The following is a 21,130-nucleotide window of genomic DNA, read 5'->3' as shown; positions in this document are numbered from 1 at the left end:
GCCTGCAACAGCAGAAACCACTGATTTAGGGTATTGCTATTTTGGGAATTGAATTTCAATCCAGAACAAAAACTATGCTTTGACGGACACTAAAAAACTTGTCCAGCCACAGCTGGAACACCATATTTAGGGTATTGCTATTTTGGCAATTGAATTTCACCCCAGAAAAAAATATATCCTTTGCCAGACAGCAGACAGTATTACACTTGGCTAGCCACAACTGGAACACCAGATTTAGGGGATTGCTATTTTTGCAAGTGAATTTCACCCCTCAATAAAATATAGAAAATTCTATCCTGAGTTTCTAGGGGTGACAATAAGTACAGCCAAGCCCCTGATGTAGGATATAGCAAAAATAAAAAACTGCTATTCATGGTTAAATGGACTTGGTGGCAGCTTGTGCTGGCGCACCACAAGACACAAAATGTCAGCCGATCACCCGAGAAAAAAGTGACAGAAAAATGCTCTGGGCAGCCTAAAAACAGTAAGCAATTAACTAGCAGAAGTTGAATGATTCACAGCTGTAGATCGATCACTTCATTAAGTGTTTTTGCTGAGTTAATCCCTCCCTAATCTCGCCCTAACAGCAGCTGCATCCTCTCCCTACATTGATCAGAGCAGAGTGACGTGCAGCGCTACGTGACTCCAGCTTAAATAGAGGCTGGGTCACATGCTGCACTGGCCAATCTTGAGGCAAGTAGTATGACGCTTGTTGATTGGCTGCTTTGCAGCCTTTCAAAAAGCGCCAAGAAAGCGCTGAACACCGAACCCGAACCCAAACTTTTACGTAAATGCTCGGGTTCGGGTCTGTGTCACGAACACCCCAAAATTCGGTACGAACCCGAACTATACAGTTCGGGTTTGCTCATCCCTAATACCAAGCGATCAAAAAGTCATATGCACCCTAAAATAGTAACAAACTGTCGTCTCATCCCGGGAAAAAAATTAGCCCCTATATAAGACAATGGCTCAAAAAAATAATAATATGGCTTTCAGAATACTGTATGGAGACACTAAAAAAAATCACAGTAGTAGCAGAACCCAAAAACAGCAGTGTGATAGCAAGACCAAGTGGCATGCATATGATAAAAAAAAATAATATTATCAGATATACGTCAATTTTTGACATATATCTGGCGCAGATTTGGTTGCAAAGGAGATTTACTGCCTAATTTGGGACTTTTCCCTGCTCACACCAGGTCTAACAAAGGGGACGGGCTGGTAGGATCGTCTTATTTATAATTTTTTACGTTTGTTCTAGGCATAGAAAATAGTCTAAATCTACGCTAGCAAGGGAGCAGGCTTAGACAAGCGGGGGATACGCCAAAGTTATGCAGAGGCCATGCACTCTACAAATATGATGGTTTGATCGCAGAGTGTGAAATTTTGCAATTAAATATTTATAACATGCCAAACGAGTCTCCTGACTCCTCATCCCTAAGTGTCCAAGATTCCCTCACAGCGCAGTCATAGATTATAATACTTCTGTCCGGCATAACTCCAGTGCCGATCTGCAGGGACTGGAAAGGGAAGGAGCATGTGGGCCATTGCTCATTGGTTAAGGAGGTTAGAAAAACATATCTGCTTTCTTCCAGAAATGGGGCCACATCTGTTGCATCCGGTATTGCATCTCACCTTTATTACAAATTTGCATGAATATAACTCTGTAGGTACATTATAGTCTACACCTGTGATGGCTGACCTCTGGCACTCCAGCTGTGGTAAAATTACAACTCCCAAGATACACACTTGTTTGGCTGTTCACAGAACTCTATAGAAATGAATAGAGCATGCTGGGAGTGGTAGTTTCACCACAGCTGGAGTGCCGGAGGTCAGCCATCACTGGTCTATACTATACAAACTCTGCTGTGATTGGCTCCTCTGTTCCTCCTGTCATCATGGTGGTCTGATACAGTCTTCCACCTCCTCAACGTATTCTTTCCCTGGTTGCCATGTATCTGGCACGGCTAATGGAGTATCTGTGTCTGTCACCGAGGATCTGTGGTTATCGCTATTATTGTAGGTGTCTCTGTGTTGGGTGTCTTGTTACTGTTATGGGGGTACAATGCCACTCCAGAGAATTTACAAGATCAGCCTATACTCTGCCAAAAGGATCCCTATCCTAATCTAATCTGTCTGCTGCCTCTCCGTATAGTCTCAGCACCCGATTACAGAGACGTTTAGTGATACAGAGAGATACTGTAGACGGGGTTTTGATAAACTGTCCTCCAATGCAGACCCCCCCATGTCCTCACTTTAAGATATTATTTCTTAGTTTAAAGGGGTTCTCCAGGACAGGATAGGTCATCAAGATCAGATTGATGGGAGTCTGAATCCCGCCACCCCCACCAATCAGCTGTCTGTGAATGGTTATGCCACTCCCTAGGCCAGTGATGTCACAATCATTGGTCACATGACCCAGATGCAGCTGAGTCCTATTCAAGTGAATGGGGCTGAGCTTAGTGGCGTAGCTATCAGGGAAGTGACAGCTTCGGGGCCCGAGCTCAGAGGGGGCCCCAGAGCAGTACTGGATGTTTTCATTAGATCTAAGTGTAGAAATAGGTGTATAACTACTTGTATGTTCATGTGTGTGTGTGTGTGTGTGTGTATATATATATATACAGTACAGACCAAAAGTTTGGACACACCTTTTCATTCAAAGAGTTTTCTTTATTTTCATGACTATGAAGGCATCAAAACTATGAATTAACACATTATATACATAACAAACAAGTGTGAAACAACTGAAAATATGTCATATTCTAGGTTCTTCAAAGTAGCCACCTTTTGCTTTGATTACTGCTTTGCACACTCTTGGCATTCTCTTGATGAGCTTCAAGAGGTAGTCCCCTGAAATGGTCTTCCAACAGTCTTGAAGGAGTTCCCAGAGATGCTTAGCACTTGTTGGCCCTTTTGCCTTCACTCTGCGGTCCAGCTCACCCCAAACCATCTCGATTGGGTTCAGGTCCGTGACTGTGGAGGCCAGGTCATCTGGCGCAGCACCCCATCACTCTCCTTCATGGTCAAATAGCCCTTACTTTCAAAGTTTTCCCAATTTTTCGGCTGACTGACTGACCTTCATTTCTTAAAGTAATGATGGCCACCCGTTTTTCTTTACTTAGCTGCTTTTTTCTTGCCATAATACAAATTCTAACAGTCTATTCAGTAGGACTATCAGCTGTGTATCCACCTGACTTCTCCTCAACGCAACTGATGGTCCCAACCCCATTTATAAGGCAAGAAATCCCACTTATTAAACCTGACAGGGCACACCTGTGAAGTGAAAACCATTTCAGGGGACTACCTCTTGAAGCTCATCAAGAGAATGCCAAGAGTGTCTACAATTTTCATAGTCATGAAAATAAAGAAAACTCTGTGAATGAGAAGGTGTGTCCAAACTTTTGGTCTGTACTGTAATTATAATATATATGTCCATATACAGTGGATATAAAAAGTCTACACACCCCTGTTAAAATGTCAGGTTTCTGTGATGTAAAAAATGAGACAAAGATAAATCATTTCACAACTTTTTCCACCTTTAATGTGACCTATAAACTGTACAACTCAATTGAAAAACAAACCTTTAGGTAGAGGGAAGAAAAAATATAAAAATAAAATATTATGGTTGCATAAGTGTGCACACCCTTAAACTAATACTTTGTTGAAGCATCTTTTGATTTTATTACAGCACTCAGTCTTTTTGGGTAGGAGTCTATCAGCATGGCACATTTTGACTTGGCAAGATTTGCCCACTCCTCTTTGAAAAAACACTCCAAATCTGTCAGATTGCGAGGGCATCTCCTGGGCACAGCCCTCTTCAGATCACCCCACAGATTTTCAATCGGATTCAGATCTGGGCTCTGGCTGGGCCATTCCAAAACTTTAATCTTCTGGTGAAGCCATTCCTTTGTTGATTTGGATGTATGCTTTGGGTCGTTGTCATGCTGAAAGATGAAGTTCCTCTTCATGTTCAGCTTTCTAGCAGAAGTCTGAAGGTTTTGTGCCAATATTGACTGGTATTTGGAACTGTTCATAATTCCCTCTAGCTTAACTTAGGCCCCAGTTCCAGCTAAAGAAAAACAGCCCCTTGGCATGATGCTGCCACCACCATGCTTCACTGTGGGTATGGTGTTCTTTTGGTGATGTGCAGTGTTGTTTTTGTGCCAAACATATCTTTTGGAATTATGGCCAAAAAGTTCAACCTTGGTTTCATCAGATCTTAACACCTTTTCCCATATGCTTTTGGGAGACTTCAGATGTGTTTTTGCAAAATGTAGCCTGGCTTGGATGTTTTTCTTGGTAAGAAAAGGCTTTCGTCTTGCCACTCTACCCCATAGCCAGGGGCGTAACTAGAAGTGACTGAGCCCCACAGCAAATATTTGTAAGGGCCCTCCAGCACGCTTCGCACCTCCCTCCTCCTGTGTAAACCCCACTCCTTTGGCACAGTATAGCGGTATACTGTATATTGTGGGGCACTGTGTAGCTGTATACTGTATATTGTGTGGCACAGTGTAGGCTATATGTGTATAAGTAATGCAAACCAGCTGCTCAACCTATAGACCGAATGGAGATGGGTGCTCACCTCTCGGTCCACCCAGACCGCACGGTAGACAAAAAATGGTAATAGAAAAATGAGGGGCACTCCTTATAAGGGAACAGGAAACGGTAGTAAGGGTTAAAATTTAATAGAAATAGCACACATCACATCAAATTGTCATATATAAAAAAACATCATATCAATAACAATAAAATAAATGAATGAAGGTAGGGTCCTGAAAAAACCTGTTGGTAATAAAAGTTCAAGGGTTCATGATGTAGATTCAGAGTTTGGCTGTTTCCCAGCACTCTGTTCCTTCCTCCCTGCCCTGCTCCCCTCCCCTTCTACGACTCATATAGGCCTCTATAAGAATTGGACAGATATTTCTACTTCCCTTTGAACATATTTTCTCCAGAGTTCAATTTTATGAAATTTACTATTTAGTATGCTTTTTAACCTTCCAAAAGGTGGATTTTATTGTTTTTATTGTTTTTTGAATAAAACGCATCAATGACGCATCGAAAACGCACCTGACCGCATGTGCGTTTTTTATGCGTTTTTATTCTATCTGGTATGATTATTTCATCGGCATTGTCATTTTTATGTTTTATTAACTTATGAGACATTTATGTATGACTAAATATTTTATGGTTGTCAAATTTGGGGTATTACTCCATATAATTATTGGATTTCCCAAACAGATGATTTTGTATGTGATTAGATGCATGAAGGTACATTTAAGACGCAAGGGCTGATATATGCGTCTCCTCATGTGGTTATATCATCTTTCTTTTTGATACCCATATTGCCATGTCTATTTGTATTTTAACATGTTTATTTTATTAATGATGTGAATGCTGCAGGATCTGATGTTTTATATGGAATGAAACTGATTCCCATACCGGGTTTTCCTGAGGTCCCAATTAGAGCAGTCCCACCTGTGGCTGGCTTTCTGGGAGGATATAAAAAGCTGTTCAGAGCTCACTGTCTCCACCACTGAGGAAGGGGTGTATACCCTGAAACACGTTTGGGCAAGTTGGGACAGTGAGCCTTTTTCCCCCAAGTACTACAAGTGACCGAGAAGTGACTACGTCGGTTGGGGTGATCTGCATAGCCAGTCTCGCATTGAGGTGGTGTTTGTAAGCTCAACAGGATACGCTACCACAGCTCCAGCTGATGAGTCACGTGAGACGTCACGTTCTGACTCTATACACGTGGGACGCCGCGTTAGCTGTGATCGGTTGCTGCTTTGATTCACCACAGTGAGCCTAGTGAAGGCATATGGTAAGAAGCATCTGTTACTATTTCGCTACAATATCTGAAGAGCGATTCCTTTCAGGACTTGATACAACTGTCTATCCTCCTACCCTGGAGGTTTGAAGCGGGACATTGTTTGGCAATTATACCTTCATCTGATACAGTCAAACCACAAGCTTTTGCAACCGTATCTAGGTGCATTTAGACCTGCTGGGACTGATTCTCATTGTGGGCAGTGTCTCATGAACCCTTGAACTTTTATTACCAACAGGTTTTTTCAGGACCCTACCTTCATTCATTTATTTTATTGTTATTGATATGATGTTTTTATATATGACAATTTGATGTGATGTGTGCTATTTCTATTAAATTTTAACCCTTACTACCGTTTCCTGTTCCCTTATAAGGAGTGCCCCTCATTTTTCTATTACCATTATACACTCACCTAAAGAATTATTAGGAACACCTGTTCTATTTCTCATTAATGCAATTATCTAGTCAACCAATCACATGGCAGTTGCTTCAATGAATTTAGGGGTGTGGTCCTGGTCAAGACAATCTCCTGAACTCCAAACTAAATGTCAGAATGGGAAAGAAAGGTGATTGAAGCAATTTTGAGCGTGGCATGGTTGTTGGTTTTGAGCGTGGCATGGTTGTTGGTGCCAGACGGGCCGGTCTGAGTATTTCACAATCTGCTCAGTTACTGGGATTTTCACGCACAACCATTTCTAGGGTTTACAAAGAATGGTGTGAAAAGGGAAAAACATCTAGTATGCAGCAGTCCTGTGGGCAAAAATGCCTTGTGGATGCTAGAGGTCAGAGGAGAATGGGCCGACTGATTCAAGCTGATAGAAGAGCAACGTTGACTGAAATAACCACTCGTTACAACCGAGGTATGCAGCAAAGCATTTGTGAAGCCACAACACGTACAACCTTGAGGTGGATGGGCTACAACAGCAGAAGACCCCACCGGGTACCACTCATCTCCACTACAAATAGGAAAAAGAGGCTACAATTTGCACGAGCTCACCAAAATTGGACTGTTGAAGACTGGAAAAATGTTGCCTGGTCTGATGTGTCTCGATTTCTGTTGAATGATTCAAATGGTAGAGTCCGAATTTGGCGTAAACAGAATGAGAACATGTATCCATCCTCTGATGGCTACTTCCAGCAGGATAATGCACCATGTCACAAAGCTCGAATCATTTCAAATTGGTTTCTTGAACATGACAATGAGTTCACTGTACTAAAATGGCCCCCACAGTCACCAGATCTCAACCCAATAGAGCATCTTTGGGATGTGGTGGAACGGGAACTTTGTGCCCTGGATGTGCATCCCTCAAATCTCCATCAACTGCAAGATGCTATCCTATCAATATGGGTCAACATTTCTAAAGAATGCTATCAGCACCTTTTTGAACCAATGCCACGTAGAATTAAGGCAGTTCTGAAGGCAAAAGGGGGTCCAACACCGTATTAGTATGGTGTTCCTAATAATTCTTTAGGTGAGTGTATGTGTATAACATAAACATATTTCATATGAAAACTTACAGTTACTTGGCTTGGCCCTTGAGGATCTCGGACACCACTTCCACACTTTGGTCGGGGGCTCGGCAGAGCTGATGTTGTGCTTTATCCTAATGAGAAAGATTTCATAATAAGGATTTGGAGAAGGGGCAGAGGGAGAGCAGAGCAGGGGGAGGCTGGTGCTGCTACTAGGGGGTCATACCATGGGGGAGTAATAAAGCCCACCATAATGCCCCCCCAGTAGAAATAATTCTCCTTATAATGTGACAGTGCAAAAATACCCCCTTGTAATGCCCCCAGTTGAGCTAATGTCCCCATAGTGCCCCCATAATGTCACAGTATAAAATACCCCTATATAGTGCCCCCAGTAAATTCCCCCATAGTGCTCCTCTCCCCCCTTCCTGATAGTGCCCCCCATAATGTACCAGTATAAAATGCCCCATATGTAGTGCCCCAGTAGATGCCCCTCAGTGTCCGGCTTCTGATAGGCCCAATAATGTGCCAGTAAGTGTCCCCATAGATGCCCCCCCATCATGTGCCAGTATCAAGTGCCTCTCTCCTCCCCCCCACATGTCCCAGTATCATAGTGCCATCTCCCATCCCCCCAATGTGCGAGTATCAAGTGCTTCTTTCCTTCCCACCCCCCATGTGCCAGTATCATAGTGCCAAACCCCCCCCCCCCATGTGCCAGTATCAAGTGCCTCTCTCTTCCCCCCCATGTCCCAGTATCATAGTGCCATCTCCCCCCCCAAAAAAGTGGCAGTATCAAGTGCCTCCCCCCCATGTGTCAGTATCATAGTGCCAAACCCACCCATGTGCCAGTATCAAGCGCAAAACCCCCCCTCACACGTGCCAGTATCAAGTGCCTCTGTCCTCCCCCCCCCCATGTCCCAGTATCATAGTGTCATCTCCCCCCCAAAAAAGTGCCAGTATCAAGTCCCTCTCCCCCCATGTGCCAGTATCATAGTGCCAAACCCACCCATGTGCCAGTATCAAGCGCCAAACCCCCCCTCCCACGTGCCAGTATCAAGTGCCTCTCTCCCCCCCCCCATGTCCCAGTATCATAGTGCCATCTCCCCCCCCCCAAAAAAAAGTGCCAGTATTAAGTGCCTCTCTCCCCCCCCCCCCATGTGCCAGTATCAGGTGCCAGCCAACCCCTCTCCGCCCCCCCATGTGCCAGTATCAGGTCCTTCTCCCCCTCCCCATGTGCTAGTATCAGGCGCCAACCCCCCTCCCCCCTATGTGCCAGTATCAGGTGCCAACCCCCCTCCCCCCATGTGCCAGTAACAGTCGGGTATTAAAAAAATAAAATAAACGCTTATACTTATCTCCATGTCAGCGATGCGATGCAGCCTCTTCCTGAGTCCCGCCCTGTATGTCCATATATGGAGTCAGTGCTTGTATTTCAGAAAAGTTTCTGCTGGGATTCGAACCCACGACCTTCTGTATCAGAAGCTGCCTTGCTGCTGACTGAAAAAATATGAGACTTCTACTGTTATAGCTGGCTAAGTCTACATCTATACACAACACACCCAGCTGCCCCAACACACCCAGCACTGCTATATCTCTATATGACAGCTGTCCCAGCACACTCAGCTCTGCTATATCTCTATATATGATAGCTGCCCCAGCACACCCAGCTCTGCTACATCTAATATACATGAAAGCTGCACCAGCACACTCAGCTCTACTATATCTCTATATATGACAGCTGCCCCAGCACACCCAGCTCTGCTACATCTATATATCTCTAAGTATTGCTATACAGTAGATAGATGTCATGTGTATAGATGTAGCAGTGCTGGGTGTGTTTGGGCAGCTGTCATGTGTATAGATGTAGCAGAGCTGGGTTTGCTGGGGCGGAGGAGAGAAATATGGAGCAGGAATATCTGGAAGAAGAGACTAAGGAGGCAGAGATGGAGGAGAATAAAGAAGAGGAACATCACAAAAATGAGGATAAGGAGGAGGAATCAGAACATCTGAAGGAGGATAAACATCAGGATGAGGAGAATAGGATTACAGAGGAGCGGATCCAGGAGGCAGAGAAACAGTTTGGAGAACATTGTGATGTGAGGTATGTACATCACTATAAATGATTTCAAATTCAAAACATTCTTGAGGACATTAGGGTTATTAAAGGGTTAAACCACAGCTGCTGCTGCCTATGATGTCACAGAAACTAATCCTTATGGAACTGGTACCACACGTGCACTGATGTATTTGTTTTTTAAATGAATTTCTTCTGATATCTGGTGGTAAAACGTCATAAATTTACATCTTCTCTCACCAATCGCCAGTCCTGAACAGTGGTTAGAAAAGTGGACGGAGTTATCCATGAGGGGTGTGGCATCCAATATCTGACATATTTATTATTCCTAGTGTCGGCTCATAGCAGGCATTGATTCCACGTTCTGTACTGAGGACATATCTCTCAGGAGGTGTGGGCAATGTAGGAAATTTGGCGCTGTGTAAAATAGATATATGAACCTGCAAATGTGATACATCTGCCCCATAGTGTGATTGCCCCAATATATGGTGTTTTTATTCACAAACCCCACATTATCCCAAGAGACAAAGAACCTCAAGGCCAAGAGGTGACAGAAGAGAAGGAAACACAGGGATCTGATTGGCTGCTATAGAATATGGCGCTGCTGCTCAGTAACGAGGCCGATTGTATCATTTCTGGGGATAAGAATTTCTAGAACATGTAGAAGTCATATCTGTCCTCTTCTTCCTCCATCAGGTGATGGTATAGAGTGTACACGTCCCAGCCCACAATACGGTAATTATACTTCACCATAACCACCTTTCTTCTCTACTGTTAGAATATAGGAGTCTTCCTTGTAGGATGATGGGGGAGTAGTCCTTATGTGTGACCTGATAACATTCCTATGAGGAAGTAGAAAGGAATAGTTTGTGCAGGTAAATTAATAACCATGGTGGAGATTATCTGATCCGGACACTTTCTGAGTGTAAATCTTCTGCTTATAATACATTATAGAGATAGAATTATTGCTGGTGGCTCCAGATAGAAGTCCCATTAGTGGTCACCAGTCCTGCAGCACATTCTAGGGCTGGCATGACGGGTATATGGGGCCCATGTGCTGAGAGTGTCCAGTTAACCAGATCTATCTTTTCTCCTGTAGGATAAGAACCATCAGACGATGTCCCACATTTTACACCATGGAGACCATGTAAGTTTATAACAGGTGCAGGGCTGAGGTTACAGGCATCTGGTCCACAACCATTGGTGTCCTAAGAGTCTCCTCCATGACTTGACCCTAAATGACTAGTCTCTAAAGTTCCTTCAATCTGGACCTAGAGCTCTTCATAAGGAGCATCCCTATTGATTATAAAATGCTAATTTATTTATTATGCTTTATGTCCAACAGAGAAGAAGAAATGGATGGAGAGGGGGAGGAAAGGTAAGAGCAGAGTCCAGAGATAATGAGCTGATCACATCGTATAGACTGATTCTCCGTCCTCCGCTCATCACACCTTTCATTTCCTCTTTTTGGAATTTTTTATAGACCAAGAAGATCCTGGCTCCCCAAGTGTTTCAGGAGAAACTGTCCAAGAAGCCTGTGAGTCCTGGCTAGACATGGCCCCTGTAGTCCTCCCTTGTTATTCTCCTGATGTTACTATGATGTCTTATATATTTCTTATCTCTTTCTATTTCCTCCACCAGCAGTGGAGAGGAGAGCTGGGGGCTAAGGTAAGCGCAGGTTTTTGTGAATTATTGCACCCACTTAGTTTGCTCTTCCCTAATATGAAATATGGAGCTAATAGACCAGGACTGATGGTGACCTCCATCTAGTAGCTGTGGCTGACATCTGCAGATAGTAGCGGCATTTCTGGAGGACTTTTTCTCTGCATGTCTTACATGGACACTTATAGATTTAATTGCACCCATTGACTGCTTTACTATTCCTGGCGTGTTGCTTGAGGATTGATCATCCAGGGTTCTGTCTTTGGATAAGGGGTTCTCCAGAAACGGGGCCCAGGTCCATTCTCCAGTCTGTCTAATCTCTGACCACCAACCACCACTTACACCACAAGACTCTTCTGAGAACCTCACACTTGGATTTTCTTCTTTTCTTAGATTCCTGAGAAGATTGTGCTGCTTCAGCATAGAAACCATAGAGTGAACAGTGAGTATACAAGACACCCCCAGATGGTCCAGTCCTCCCTCCACATAGATGACACCAATGGCCCATGGAGGCACATGACACCCCTCTAAACCTTAATAACTTTATACATAACCATTAGTGATGAGCGAAGTTTTTAAAAGTTTGATTCGGCAAACTTCGACAAGAAATTTGATTTGTTACAAATTAATTTGTCATTAATTGTGATAAATCAGGAATAACCAGGCCACTCTGCCGAATCATATCCATCCGACATCTCAGTGTGAAGTCTTGGAAAGTTATGGCCGGACTGAAGGGCGTAGCCTTAGGGAAGGGCATCATGACTGGGGTTTGGTTTAGGGAGACCCCTGGTAGTGGGTTAGGTGGAGTTAGTGGAGATGGGAGGATGAATCTGGGAAAGGGGGATTGGGTGGTTTGAGTGTAGGGGTGTGGTCAAGGGGTTAAATAGGGTAGCAGTGAGGAGGACAGGGGCCATTTTGTGAAAATCTGAGGCGAACTGGTGCCTGTACTCGGCAGCATGGACCAGCTTGAGGAGACCATCTCTCGATTGCGGGCAGCGGCGGAGGTCTGCGGCGCCGAATGGATAGAAGCGCAGGTGCAGCAGATGCTCCAGGGGGCGGCAGAGGCTCCAGCTGGGCCTCAGCCAATATCCGTCCGTCCGCGGCGGGCCAGGCCGCCGGCGCGCTACTGCCCGGAGGCGTCTAAAGCGTCCCAGCCCCCCACCAAGGCTCAGCGCCGGAAACGGAGCCTCTCTAGGGACCCTCCGCGCCGGGGGTCGGCGGGGACCGCTTCCTCAAGTACTCCCCGGCGTGGGAGGAATCCGGTTGGTAGGCGGATCCTGCGAGGTGGCCAGGCCCGGTCACCTCGGCCTTCAATGTTGGACGGCGGGGGAGAGGGACCAGGTGCGGGGGTCTCCAGCCCAGGATCGGGGGCTGAGACCTCCCGGCGTGTACAGGACGGCGTGAGGAACGGGGCTGCTGCAGTTGCCATGGTGTCCGGCGGCAGGCCCCTGTCTTCGGTGGTCGGTGTGCAGGGAAGAAGAAGCTCCGCCCACTCTGCAGCAGCCTGTGAAGATGGATGTCCTGACGTCTCTAGCCTGGGGCTGGCTAGGGGACTGGATGAAGAGGCGGCAACGCGGAGGAGTGATCTACTGGATTCAGGATCTTCAGCTGGTGTGGACACAGCACCCAGGCAGCCAGGTGAGGCCTCTTGGGGAACTTTAGCACAGATTGTTGGGGGGGCTGGGGGTGTTGGGGGGCCCCCTGTAGATATTAGCAGGGGTTTGGGACAATTGTTAGGCGGGCTGGCAGGTTTGCTTGCGGGCTGGGGAATGGGGGGGGCGTCTCCGTTACCAGCGTGGGGGGTGTCTGGTTTTTCTGGTGGAGCGAGTGGGAGTGGGGGAGCCAGTTCAGGTGTAGGGTCTGCGGTAGCGTCAGTGCAAACGCAGGCGGGGGGTGCGGCGGAGGACGAGACGGTGCGGATGGATGATAGGGCGAGAGGGGAGGTTTATGTCTGCTTTGAAGGCCCTTTGGGGGCGCATTTGAAACAGGAGGTAAGGGAAAAGATTTGGAAGGGGGAGTATGTGGAGATTTTTTCTCTGCTTCCCTTAGACAAGTTTAACCTGGATAGGGTGAGACGGGAGGAGGGTAAGAAGGAGGAGGAAGAGAAGCGGAGGTATCGGCTGATACCGCAGACGTTTACAAACTGGCTGCAGGCGTTCGCGATATTAGCAAGCGTAATTGGGGAGAAGGCGCCGGAGTGCTGTTCGGCGTTATTTTGTTATTTAGATGCTGTTGGGGAGGCGTACAGGGTGTATGGGGGGGGTAGCGTGGCTGCGGTACGACGAACAGTTCCGGCAGCGGAAGGCGGTGCGGCCCGAAATAAAGTGGGACCACAAGGATATCGCGCTGTGGTTAAAGGTTACTGCGCCGGTGAGACAGGGCCAGTCCTTTCGGGGGGATGCAGGAGGCGGAGGGCAGTCCAATGTCGCGTCGGCATCAGCGAAAGGGCTTTGTTTCGCATTCAATGATGGGACATGCAAATTCGGAGCGAAGTGTAAATTTAAACACGAGTGCTCTGTGTGTGGAGGGTCGCATGGGGCAGCGCGGTGTTTTAGGGGTAACAGACAGAGGGGGGATTTTAATAGCAAAGGGGGAGACGCCAGTAGGTCTGGGAAGGATGGGCCCGTTTCTAGATAGCTATCCGGATAGGGATGCGGCAGGCTTATTGCGGGAAGGTTTTTCGGTTGGTTTTCGGATACCGTTTGTTCAGGGTGATGGGTTGTTGATTAAGAAAAATTTGAGGTCGGCGTTGGAGCATCCGGAAGTGGTGGCGGAGAAAATTAGCAAGGAGGTCAGTCTAGGCAGAATGGCGGGCCCATTCTTGGACCCGCCTTTGCCGAATTTGCGAGTGTCGCCGTTAGGGGTAGTTCCGAAGAAGGAGAGGAATAAGTTTAGGCTTATTCATCACCTGTCTTTTCCGAAGGGCTCGTCGGTCAATGACGGTATAGACCCCGCCTTGTGTTCGGTGGTTTATACCTCATTTGATGCGGCAGTGCAGTGGGTTAGGAAATTTGGAAGGGGGGCGCTATTAGCAAAGACTGACATCGAGGCTGCGTTTCGGTTGCTGCCGGTTCACCCGGATTGTTTGCATTTGTTGGGGTGTTTTTGGGGGGGGGAGTTTTTTGTGGATAGATGTTTGCCTATGGGCTGTTCTCTGTCCTGTGCGTACTTTGAGGCGTTTAGCTCATTTTTGGAATGGGCGGTGGCGGATTCGGCGGGTTGTGAGTCTATTATTCATTACCTAGACGATTTCCTATGTATTGGTCCGTCGGGGTCTAGGGTGTGCGCATTGTTGTTGCATACATTAGAGTCGTTGTTTGGGGTTTTTGGGGTCCCGTTGGCCTCAGATAAGACGGTTGGGCCGGTCACGGAGTTGAGTTTTTTAGGAATTGTGATTGACACGGTTAGGATGGAGTGTAGGTTGCCCTTAGATAAGTTGGAGGATCTGAAAGGGGAGGTAGCGAGGGCGTGTCGTTTAAAAAAGCTGCAGTTGAGGGAGCTTCAGTCGCTGCTTGGAAAACTTAATTTCGCATGCCGGATTATGCCTATGGGGAGGGTGTTTCGTAGGAGGTTGTCTATGGCGACGGCGGGGGTGGTCGCACCACATCATTATGTTCGTTTGGGAAAAGAGTTGAGAGCGGACTTGAAGGTGTGGGGTTCCTTTTTGGATTGTGATAACAGTCGCTCTCTGTTTATGGGTGATGTGGTGAATTCGTTTGATTTTGAGTTATTTTCGGATGCAGCAGGGAGTGAGGGTTTTGGGGTTTATTGCCGGGGGCAGTGGTGTGCGGGTCGGTGGCCTGACAGCTGGGTGGAAAGAGGTTGGGTAAAGAATGTGGCTTTGTTGGAACTTTTTCCTATTGTGGCGGCGGTGGTGTTGTGGGGGGAAGTGTTCCGTGACAGAAAAGTTCGGTTCCACTGTGATAATTTGGGAGTGGTGCAGGCGATAAATGGGTTGTCAGCCTCGTCAGGATTGGTGGTGCGGTTGTTACAACAGTTGGTGTTGGAGTGTCTGTTGATCAATGCGTGGGTGGTGGCGGTGCATGTGCCTGGTGTAGATAATGGTATAGCTGACGCTCTTTCTCGTTCACAGTGGGATCGGTTCCGGCAGTTGGCTCCAGATGCGGAGGAGTTTGGGAGGGAATGCCCGAGTTGTCTATGGGAGGTACTCGAAGAACAGTAGCAAGTCTCATTCAGGCATCGCTGGCGCCTAGGACGTGGGAGTTGTATTTAAAATCGTGGCAGTACTGGGAGGATTGGTGCAGTAAGTTGGGGGTTGGGGAAGGGGACCTAGAGGTTCCTATGTTGTTGTTTGTGGGTCATTGTAGGGAGGAAGGCTGGTCTATAGCAAAAATGAATAGTTGCATGGCCGGATTGGCGTTCGGTTTTAAGTGTAGACATCAGCCGGATGCGACTAAGTCATTTTTGGTGATGCAGGCGTTGAAGGGGTGGCGCAGGGCGGGAACAGGGAGTGATGGCAGGAGACCTGTGTCCTTCGGGTTATTGTTAAGACTGGGCGAGCAACTGGGGGTGGTATGTACGTCCGCTTCGGAGGTTCGTTTGTTCCGATTAGCTTTTTCGTTGGCGTTTTTTTGGGCATTGCGGGTGGGGGAATTGGTTAGTCCAACGGTGCGTAAGGCAGGGGGGTTGCAGAGGACGGATGTGGAGTTATTTCAGGACAGGCTAGAGTTCGTTATTCGCCGGTCTAAAACAGATGCGGAAGGACGGGGGCGGAGGGTAGTGTTGTTTGGAGTCCCGGAGTGCGCTATGTGTCCGGTATTGAGCTTGCGTGAATATTGGGAAGGTAGGAGAAGCGATACGTTGCCGTTGTTAGTGCATGGGGATGATTCCTTTTTGTCGCGTTTTCAGTTTGCGGCTTTTTTTTCGAAATGTCTGGTTCGGTTGGGTTTGGGGCCTGACGGGTATTCGAGTCATTTATTTAGAATCGGGGCGGCAACGGAAGCGGCGAGGTGGGGGTTGGGTGATGAGATTATAAAAAGGATTGGGCGGTGGGAATCTGTTCGGTTTAGATCATATATTCGTTTGCATAACTTGTAAGGGGACGGCCGGGGGGCTGGTAGGTGGATGGTTTATGTATGCAATGTTATTATTGGTTGGTCTTGGTTTGTTTTCTTTACAGATGCAGTGCCGGCCCTAGTGTGGATCCTCGGACATTCTTATGTCTTTTGGGGGGCTGTCCGGGCAGCGGTTCGGCCGGATGGTCAGCAGCTGGGGTTCTCAAGGTCCGTGGCGGTGGTGAGATGGCTAGGGCGGAGAGGTATGGTTTGGGCCGGGGTGTTGCCGGAGATTCACAGGTTTGTGAGGCAGGATAGGGCACCCGAGGTGTTGGTTTTGCATGTGGGGGGTAATGACCTGGTAGCGAGGCCATTTAGGGAGTTGTTGCAGGGCATTAAGTTTGACTTGCTGAGGATATGGGCGTTGTTCCCACGGATGGTGACGGTATGGTCTGATATAGTTCCTAGGATGGTGTGGAGGGATGCAAGGTCCGTGAGGGTGTGAACAGGGCCCGTGTTAAGGTAAACCGGGCAATGGGTCGGTTCATGGCTAGGAATGGGGCAGTGGCAGTGAGGCATATGGAGCTTGAGAAGGGTGTGGGGGGGGGTTTTGGTGGGCTGATGGAGTGCACTTAAATGCGGTTGGTTTGGACATGTGGAGCTTGGCAATCCAGGAGGGCATTGAGGTGGCCTTGCGTTTGTGGAGGAACACTCAGTCTTAAGGCGGTCAAGTCTTCGCGTCAGTGGCGGGGGGAGGTCCTTGAAGTTGGTCATATTCACAGAGAAGGATGCTGGGAGGGCTCCATGGTGGGGGCTGGACTCCCAGTGGTGACGGATTTTAAAGGGGCCATTCAGTGGTGCTTCTGAGCTGGAGGGCAACGGCTGGAGGCAAGATGGCTCACTCAGTAGGGTTTTTTGCAGTTATTTGGGGGCTTCAAGGACCTCCCCTCGGGGGGGAATTGTTATTTATAAATTGTTATGTTTATTTGTTAATAAAAGACGGCTGCTGTGGCCGATTTATTCCAAGATCGGTGTCTGTGTGTCATTTGGGGACAGGTTGAGTTGAGAGATGGGTGGAGTTAGGTTCGGGTTTGTGGTGAATAAAAGGGAGTGTTGGGGGTCGGACGGCAGATAACCAATACCCCTGTCAAGTAAGCTGCAGGGAGATTGCAGGGGAGTGTATCGCTGTGCATTATGTTCTAGTGCACCTGAGAGAGGACCGAGGACGGGGCCCAGAAGTACAGACGGAACACGATGCCACACAGACAGCGGTTCTTTCCCAGCACTTACGTTTACTAGACAAGGTAGTGAACAAGTACCTGGGAATATATAAAACAGATTGGTAACAGAGAATGAACCATCAGTAATTGTAACACGGCCTAACAGTAAAACAGTCAATTTGGCCTTGTCCGCAAAGTGCTTTATGTAGCGTAGCTGCACTTGTATGTTCCTCCTGGACGAGTTCCTCGTTGGGGTGCACCCTAAGTATTGCTCTATACTATTTATAATCCACAGGTAATTGATGTCTGCCTAATCATTGCTCCAGCTCCAGTAGTGTGACACCCGATGCGCAGCTATACTTTCACACTAGCGTTCAGTGCTTCGCTTGTGAGTTCCGTTTGAAGGCTCTCACAAGCGGCCCTGAACGGATCCGTACAGCCCCAATGCATTCTGAGTGGATGCGGATCCGCTCAGAATGCATCAGTCTGGCGGCGTTCAGCCTCTGCTCCGCTCAGCAGGCGGACACCTGAACGCAGCTTGCAGCGTTTTCGTGTCCGCCTGGCCGCGCGGAGCCAAACGGATCCGTCCAGACTTACAATGCAAGTCAATGGGGACGGATCCGTTTGACGTTGACACAATATGGTGCAATTTCAAACGGATCCGTCCCCCATTGACTTTCAATGTAAAGTCAGGAGTCCCTATTAATATACCATCAGATCGGAGTTTTCTCCAATCCGATGGTATATTTTTACTTGAAGCGTCCCCATCACCATGGGAACGCCTCTATGTTAGAATATACTGTCTGTTATGAGTTAGATCGTGAAACTCAAGTAAGTATAATGCTTGTATTTATTGCTAAGTAACCATGGCAGCCAAGACTGCAATAGCGTCTTGGCTGCCATGGTAACCGATCGGAGCCCCAGCGATTTAAACTGGGACTCCGATCGGTACTCTCCGCTGCCACCAATGATGGGGGGGGTGATTTTAATTAGGGGGGGGGGGGAAGAGGGGAGGCCGCACTGGTCACAATACTTGGAATCCGCACTGGCCGGCCACCAATGAATATAGAGGGAGGGGGGCCGCACTGGTCATATTTAATACTGGGGAGGGAGGGAGGGGGAGGCCGCACTGGTCATATTTAATACTGGGAATCCGCACTGGCCACCGGTGAATATAGAGGGAGGGGGGCCGCACTGGTTACAATTAATACTGGGGAGGGAGGGGGGGCCGCACTGGCCACCAATAAGTTAAATACAGGAGGGGGGGGTCTGCCCCCTGCTGCCTGGCAGCATCTGCCAGGCAGCAGGGGGCAGTCATGTACACAGTTCTCAGTATATTCTAACTTGAAGCGTCCCCATCACCATGGGAACGCCTCTGTGTTAGAATATACTGTCGGATTTGAGTTTCACGATCTAACTCATAACCGACAGTATATTCTAACATAGAGGCGTTCCCATGGGGATGGGGACGCTTCAAATTAAAATATACCATCGGATTGGAGAAAACTCCGATCTGATGGTATATTAATAGGGACTCCTGACTTTACATTGAAAGTCAATGGGGGACGGATCAGTTTGAAATTGCACCATATTGTGTCAACGTCAAACGGATCCGTCCCCATTGACTTGCATTGTAAGTCTGGACGGATCCGTTTGGCTCCGCGCGGCCAGGCGGACACGAAAACGCTGCAAGCTGCGTTCAGGTGTCCGCCTGCTGAGCGGAGCGGAGGCTGAACGCCGCCAGACTGATGCATTCTGAGCGGATCCGCATCCACTCAGAATGCATTGGTGCTGTACGGATCCGTTCGGGGCCGCTTGTGAGAGCCTTCAAACGGAACTCACAAGCGAAGCACCGAACGGTAGTGTGAAAGTAGCCTAAGACTCTCCTATGATAAGAAGGTGTCGGCGTGTGAGTCTCTTCTGGCTACGCTTTAGCCTGCAGCCCGTCCACTACAATGAAACGCTACTTGATGCTTATCTGTATGCCCACGTGCCACTTCAACCGTGTGGTGCAATGTGATGCGGCAAAGCAGCACTTATAGCTCCTCTTTGAGGTGCACTCCAAGTGTTGTACAATACTATATGTAATCCACAGGTAAATGATGTCTGTCTCTTTAAATAAGGCTTTACTATTTGTAATTAATTGGTAATTGAGCTCTGTCCCTTTAATTGCAGCTCTAATCCTTGCTCCAGCTCCAGTAGTGCGACACCATATGCGCAGCCAAGACTCTCCTATGATAAGAAGGTGTCGGCGTGTGAGTCCCTTCTGGTTACACCTTAGCCTGCAGCCCGTCACCCTACTTGATGCTTTGTCTGTATGCCGTGCCATTTCAACCATGTGATGCAATGTGACGTGGCAAAGCGGCACTTACAGTTCCTTGAGCAGATTCTTGGTGCTTTTCCTTATTTCCTGGTCCCCTCCAGAACTGGAAACTGAAGCCGTTGCTGCAAACTTCCGCCTCGTGATGTCGCCAGTGTCCACCATGATCCAGTCCGTTCACTTGTAGAATCAGCCGAGCTGCTCCCTTACTGTTCATTAGCACCACCATCCAGAGACGCACTTCCCGATCCTCACAGGAACCTCCTCCCCTCACACAGGGAGTGTGTGATGCAACAAGCCATTTACTCAGTGCAGGGCCAAACTTGCATTTTCAGTTTGATAATAAATTTGTAAGAGTGCAAGTCGGCCCAGAAATTAGCTATTTCCAAACTTTACAACCTAAATAAGTTCATTGTTTTTCTCTAACAGGCAACTCCAATGCAGACTTAGACTGGCATATGCTTTGCTGCCATCTATTCAATAAGGGAGATGTTGCAGTATGTATGCAGTTCACGACATAACAGAATTGCCCATATCCTTACACACCCACATTCATAGTTAATCCATTCTGTTAAACAAAAAGAAACGCATACAGCACCCTTCAGTAAAGCAAAAACTCTTGCGCACCCCTGAAGTGTAATAACTTTTAATGCAGGCTGTGACGGTCCAAACACATGCTCTTTAATCCCTTCTGTTAGCTGTAGATTTACTGTGCATCAGTATTACAGGTCACTGTTAGCGTCAGGTCTAATTTATCACTGTTAACTTAACCGTGCAGAGCCCCAAGATTCAAGCATTGGCCTCATTTCAGAGTGTGGAGGGTGGCAGCAGCAGTGGCTTTATTTGCAGTGGGTTTATTTTTCCATTCCGCTGAACACAAAACTAAAAAAACTAAGCCTATTTTTTGAGAATCCATAAAGCCTCTTTCAGACGGTCAGTATTTGATCAGTAATTGTAAGCCAAAATCAGGAGTTGGTCCAAAACAGATATAAAAAGTAATATAAATATTTGCATCTCTTCTGTATTTTGGGCCCACTCCTGCTTTTGGCTTACAAATACTGATTCAAGATACTGACCATCTGAAAGGGGCCTTCTTTGCATCTGTTTTGGCCATTTACATTTGCAATTATTTTTTTTTAACAAGCAAAGACAGTCCAGTTTTGATCAGTATTTGTAAGCCGAAAAAAGGAGTGTAAAATGTGCCTGTTCTAGGCATAGAAAATAGTCTATATCTACGCTAGTAAGGGAGCTGGCATAGATTTAGACAGGTGGTGGATACACTAAAGTTATGTAGAGGCCTCTACATAAGTTCAGCGCATTCAAAACCAACTAAAGGGGTATTAAGACCAGCATCTAAAACACCGGTTTAAATAAATGACCCCCCTTAACATGTACATATCATTAGGCCAAGAAGACCAATTGTAGGAATGGCAGAAGAGGCATCAGGTGGGTGGCAGCACTAGAATGGTGGAAGCAGCATGTGGCCAGAAGTAACGGCCCATTTTGCAGAATATTCTGGTGCGGCAGCACACTACAGTATGATCA

General features: G+C 47.2%; 1 protein-coding gene across 1 annotated transcript in view; it reads left to right on the top strand.

The window, feature by feature from the left end:
* Positions 1-19,491, top strand: part of LOC121003989 (cilia- and flagella-associated protein 251-like) — a 280,786-nt gene extending 261,295 nt beyond the window's left edge. Inside the window, exon 9 of the mRNA XM_040435998.1 lies at positions 19,441-19,491. The gene's annotated coding sequence lies outside the window, so the exon portion shown is untranslated. The remainder of the gene's footprint in view (positions 1-19,440) is intronic.
* The last annotated feature ends 1,639 nt before the right edge of the window (positions 19,492-21,130 follow it).

The sequence above is a fragment of the Bufo bufo genome, chromosome 6 (assembly GCF_905171765.1).
Source record: "Bufo bufo chromosome 6, aBufBuf1.1, whole genome shotgun sequence".
NCBI classification, from domain to species: domain Eukaryota; kingdom Metazoa; phylum Chordata; class Amphibia; order Anura; family Bufonidae; genus Bufo; species Bufo bufo.
Note: the sequence above shows the minus strand (reverse complement) of the source record. Positions and strands in the feature narration are given on the sequence as shown.